Below are 6,284 nucleotides of genomic sequence, written 5' to 3' on the forward strand. Positions count from 1 at the left end.
TGTCCAATCAAAGAACTCAGATAGGTGTATAAGCTGTCAACTGCGATCGCCTCGATGCGCTGGTCAGCGCACGCGCGCATTCAACATCGACGGCGCACACACACATAAAGCAACCACAGAGCCACAGGTGCGCTGCTGCTGATGAGACGACGGTGCGCTGCTTTCTGTACGAAAACAAGGGAACCCGAGACGAGTCAAGGTTAATTGATAAGCAAATGTAGCTTTTCGTTGCCGGTTTGTCCGCCGTGAATTGTGTAAAATGCACCCCGTGTGTTCGTTCAATAAACATGTTGGGGCCGCAGATGGCCGTCCATAAAAAAAATTGGAGATACCGGGGATCGAACCCGGGGCCTTTCACATGCAAAGCGAACGCTCTACCACTGAGCTATATCCCCTTGGTTGTTAGTGGTAGCACCTAATCACTCCAGCATTTGGAGCCTCCAAAAGAAGCACCCAAAAGAGTTAAACACCAGAACGTTTTATATTAACTTTGTTTCGCTTTTGTGCGAACACATTACGAGTACTTTTATCCACTTTTGTGGTACCGTTCAGTAACCTTAGTAGTTTACAGAAGGTTAATGAAAAAATATACTGTAAAGTAAGTGATGCCTACTCAATAGTAAGTTATATTCACTCATCTGTTGAGCTTCATCGACTCAATTATAAGTTGTACATGTAGAGTGTTTTACACTTTGTGTTTTAAAAGCAAAAGAAAATGGGAATAAATGAAAAAAAATCGAAACAACTCAGAACTAAGTAAAAAGTGATCAAATAATGGGATCTTACCCTATTAAATTACACAGCTAGAATTATTTACTGGAATCGCAGTAGGCGGATGCATCGGACCAAAATTTCTGGCTCCTAAAACATTTTCTACATAGGGTAAGGGATCCCTATCTCATCTCATTTGTAAGGACGTTAAAAACCTGATTCAGCCACCAAAATCACTACGATTTTTTCATATTTCTGCTTAATTCGCCTTGCTCCACGTTGGGAATTGATTCACATTCCTCGGAAATTAAAATAATAATTAAAAAATCTGCTAAAAACACTTCTGATATGTTCACTACTGTGCTCCTAATTTCATCTCAAAGGTTTTGTATTCATCCTATCGTTGGTCCTTTATTCATCCCATTAATTAGCAATGGCGACAGCAATCAAAACCAAAATATTGCACTATTACACTCTCAGGTTCAAAATGTCAGAATTTTCGTTAAAAAGGGCCTAATGCCAACTATGACACAACACAAGATATTAAAAAAAAACAGTTAGGAAGCATTTCGACGTTTAAAATTTTTTGGATCGTTTTTATTACCTTTCGTTTCAAATTTAAAATTTTACTCTGCAGTTAATTTGGAGAATTTAAAAAAAAAACAAAAAGGAATTGTTACTATTTAGGCATTAGCCCTTCTTAAAACAAAAAGTAGAATCAGAGATGCCATTCATACAGATTTATCTGTATTGTATAGATTTTTGCGTTCGCGTTCGTTAAATCAGAATACAGATTTTCTAAATTTAATACAGATTCGTAAAGGTTCATAAAAAGTGAGAAGAAAAACGTTAGACTTTTCTCTCTAAGTAGGGTAAGGGCTCCCTATTTCATCTCATTTGTAAGGACGTCGCCTTCAAACCCCGATTTAGCCACTAAAATCACTGTAACTATTTCATGTTACTACTTCATTCGCCTTGCTCCACGTTGAGAATTGATTCACATTTCTTGAAAATTCAACTAATATTTATAAAACAGCTAAAAACACTAATGATGTTTTCACTACTCTGCTCCTAATTTCATCTCAATGGATTTTTATCCATCCTATCGTTGATCTTTTATTCATCCTATAAATTAGCAATGGCGACAGCAATCAAAACAAAATATTCCACTATTACACTCTCACCCGCATACGCATGGCTGCCAGATGGCTGTCTTAACTGCCAGCTGGAAAGATATGGCTGGCAGACATTCTGGTGACCGACTGCCTCACCGCTGCCAGATATACAACTCAAACGATACAACCGTATCCACCAGGATTTTTCCACATTATTATTGGTAAAAAATTTACTCGTTGAATTATCTAATTAATTGGGCAATGACTGACGGAGATCTAAAGAACTATCTTTTAACATAATTTTATTAGTGAAAACAGATAGAACAGATATAGATTTTCTATACAAAGTAATACATATTTTCGAATGGCGAATGGCGCTAGAGAGCTAGAGAGGTGCTTTTTTCAACAAAGTGGTTCAAAATAAAATGAACAATAACGTTTCCTACAACGTTATTGTACATTAAATCATTTTTAGCTCAATTAAGAAAGTTAGATATCAGATTTCAATCTAAATGAGGACCACCCTAGTCACTTTTTTCATCAAAAGGAGCTCCATTTGATTATAAACAACTTTTGTGAAGACACCAACTACAAAAAAAAACTAATATTTAATAGTGAAAATATTTTTGTCGCGCTAATTTCCCGTTTCGGACCACTGTGCAATGGTGGAATGATGCCTTTCTCATATTACTTATATTTTCAAAAACATCACTAGAAGACTCAAACTTGAATAAATTCAAAAACTTTCTTTGATATAAACTACCATCACCTTTTCAATTTGTGTTGTCAAGTTAATATAGATTTCAATGTGGCAACTCTGCACGCTACACAGAATTAAACAAAGCACGCTGTGTGCTAGACGGGTGCGTTTTCTTCTTCCGTACCGATGCGTACCGATGTTGCATCATTTTGTTTGACAGTTTGAAAGTTTTGATACTCATTCTCCTATAATTTCAAAACCGAAAGCTGTATCTGGAAGAAATTGCACAGTATCTGTTAAGACACAGAGCTTTAATTTGAATTATGACTTGCGAAAATCATTTGGCGGGTTGGCGGTTCAATGCATAGGACGCTGGTCTTACAAGCCAGTTGTCGTATGTTCGAGCCTCGAGCTGGAAGGATTCTTAGTGTCAGTAGGATCCATAGTACTAGCCATGCAATGATTCTGTCTGTACACTAAGAATCGTCTGCGAAGTCTGTTGAAACAGAAGGTTCCACTACAGGAATGTAATACCAAGACTTTGCTTGAAAATCAGTTTAACCGTTGTAGAAAAATCGAGGTGAGTTTCGTTTTTGGAGCTTTGCGTCACTATTACCGGTGCGTTCGGAAGAGGAAACTGGGCACTAGTAGTCCTAAAGTAGATTTATATATCTACTAACTAACATAGTCTGCCAACAAGATGAATTTATCAGTCTTAGTTTGTAAAAATCGGTTAAGAAATTTCCGAGAAAATTGAGAGCGCATTTTCTCATAGATTTGAACATATTGCCTTGTAATTCCGGAACCGGAAATCGGATAAAGATATATTTCAAGAGCAAGTTATGTGCCCAAAGGCCTTTCATTTTAATCTAAGTTTGTGAAAATCGTTCAGCCTTCTCTGAGTGGCATTGTTTCACATTTGCTCAGTTAGTTGAGCTGAGTTGAATGGTATATGACATTCGGTCCTCCGTCAAAAGTCGGCTTTCACAGTGATTTTATAACCTTTCTATATGAGAAAGGAAAAAAACCATGTAAATTTGCGTCTACTAAGACCGAATTATTCGAGTGACGAAAATGACACGATTTTTATAATTGATACGTATCCTGATCAGGGATGCCAGGTCATTTCTTCAAAAATCTGTGATCAAGCCAAAAACATGTCTGTGAAAATCTGTGCACATTTCCCGTACCATAATAGCTGATCGGAATCATTTTGGTGAGCAAAAAAAAAAAATCTGTTCCATTTTTTAAATCAGTGCATAAAGTTGAAAATCCTGGAAACACAGATTAATCTGTGAACCTGGCATTCCTGATCCTGATAGTTTCAAGAACTGAAACCGTGTTATTTTACTCAAGAACTAGCGGCATGCATTAATTTACGTAAAGTTTAAGATTCATTATTTTAAGAGTGTATTTCGAGGATGGTTACTGATGTATTTAGCCTAAAAATGAAAACAGTATTATATTTGATCGGAAATTGTTTCATTGTCATTGTTTCAAAATATTCCCCTAGATGAGCAATTTTCACAACATTTTTTACACTCTTCTTGAGGTACCGCCTAAAACACGGTTTTTGAACGTTTAAACAGCTTCTTTAGGAGTATTGAATCGCTCTCCACGCAGTTTATTCTTTACGGAAGGGAACAAGTAGAAGTTGTTAGGTGCCAAGTCAGGACTATACGGCGGGTGGCTCATCAATTCGACGTTTTGGTTGCTCAAATATTCGGTTGTTTGAGCCGATGTGTAAGAGTTTGCATTGTTTTCAACATTTCTTTGCACCGACCAACACGAGTCTTTTTTTTAACGATTGTCAAATTATGTGGGATCAAACGTGAACAAACTCTTTCCACAACTAAATGTTCATGAAAAATAACATACAAGCTTTATAACACATAATGCTCAAAGTTGCCTCAGTTTCACAGTACGTCACATGACGATTTTCCATTGTCAGATTTTTCACAGCATCAATGTTTTCTAGCAAAAAAACGTGATTAATCCACCTAGCAGTGAGATGATACCTTTTTTTATCAATCCGCATGTGGTTTTTGCATGTATATTCTTCGGTGTTTAAGTTTTCATTACATTATTTTAATGACCGTCGTTTTAAGCGACAATTTGAGATTGTAATCACTCATTACTCTGTAATGTCGAAACTGCAAATACAATCGAATTTAAATCTAGAAGTGTGATAATCGATTTAACATGCCATGATATGTATGTTCCACTTTAGAGTTTACGGTAATTTAAGGTACTTCAAGAGCCGGTATTCAGGAACCAGCATAACCCAAACCGATTCGTATGGCCATATGACGAATAAATTACAGCTTTGAGTACAACTTTGAAGCTTAATTGGATAAAATTCATTAATTTTTGTATGTATTTATAAAATTAATTAATTTTGTATATAAGTTTATTTTAATTTGAATTTTTGTTTCTGAAATTTGATTAGGCTTTTTTAGAGAAAACGATTGAGCTTTGAGAAACGATTTTATACTGGAACCGGAATTCTAAAATCGGTATGGTCGAAATCAGATAAATTCACCTGAATAGCTGTATAGTTTACATTTGTTTCAAAATATTTGAAAATCAGTGAAGACATCTTTGAGAAATCATAGCACGAAATAAATTTTTAGGTGCCTTCTGAATCGAAAACTGAATACCACTAAAACTGAAAACAGTTAATTTGTTTATCGACTATCCAAATCTGCTAACCCGATGAACCTGATTAATTTATGTGGAATAGACATTTTCATACCAATCATCCTTTATCCCCGAAACCGGAAGTTGGATCTGACTGAAGAGCAAGATGTTTTATAGAATCTTGAAACTTTTCATTTGCATCTTAGATGATTCTTAGATTTCATTTGAATCTTAGATCGGTTCAGTCATCTACGAGAAGAATGAGTTACACAATTTTGATTTCGTTTCATATATCATCCTGTAGTTCCGGAACCAGAGGTCGGAATCAAACATAATTCAGGAACTTTGTTTGGGAGCATACGAATCTGAATTTGTAGAGAAGAAATTTTCAGACAAAATTGAGTGAAATTATTTTTCACACATGCATTTGCTGATCTCGACGAACTGATTCGAATGGTATATGGATGTTATGTTCTTCCAGCATTTATTGCTGTAAGTAGTTTAAAACAATATAATTAAAAAAAATCTGCCATCATCTGGTTTATATATGTCATTTTCGAACGATTATGTTGCCAAAAACGAGCCGTGCTAAAATCGGTCCGAGGCAAATTGTCATGAAAAAGGATGCTGTACACAGTCTTTTTGGTACTTAGAAACAATTGTATGTAACAGTATAAAAAATCGTGTTTTCCGTTGCTTCCAAGCATTTCTTTGCCAGACAGCGCTCAAAACTCCTACTGCTGGATAGGGGGAAAAGTCGTTTACACAAAAATTTCGATATCTCCGTTAAAAATGGACGGATTTTAACAATCTATGGCTTGTTGAATAGGTATTATCGTGCGGAATCTAAGTCTGAAAACATATTCTGTTTTCAAGGTCAATTGTGACAGATACTGTCAAAAAACTGAAAATTTTGACATAAAACTTCGAATAACTTAAAAAGTAAACATCCGATCTCAAAACCATTCAATAGCGTTTTGGGTGACGGGGAGACCTTTCATTTGCGACTAGTTTAATCAAAATCGGTCCAGCCATCTCTGAGATCTCGACCTCTTAGTTGACAACACACATACAGACACACACACATACACACACACACAGACATTTGCTCAGTTCGT

General features: G+C 35.9%; 1 non-coding gene across 1 annotated transcript; it reads right to left on the minus strand.

The window, feature by feature from the left end:
• Positions 1–323: 323 nt before the first annotated feature.
• On the minus strand, positions 324–395 carry Trnaa-ugc (transfer RNA alanine (anticodon UGC)). The gene has a single exon. It is a non-coding gene; the product is annotated as a tRNA-Ala (tRNA).
• Between the last annotated feature and the right edge of the window lie 5,889 nt (positions 396–6,284).

Source organism: Malaya genurostris, chromosome 2 (genome assembly GCF_030247185.1).
Source record: "Malaya genurostris strain Urasoe2022 chromosome 2, Malgen_1.1, whole genome shotgun sequence".
NCBI classification, from domain to species: Eukaryota; Metazoa; Arthropoda; class Insecta; order Diptera; family Culicidae; genus Malaya; species Malaya genurostris.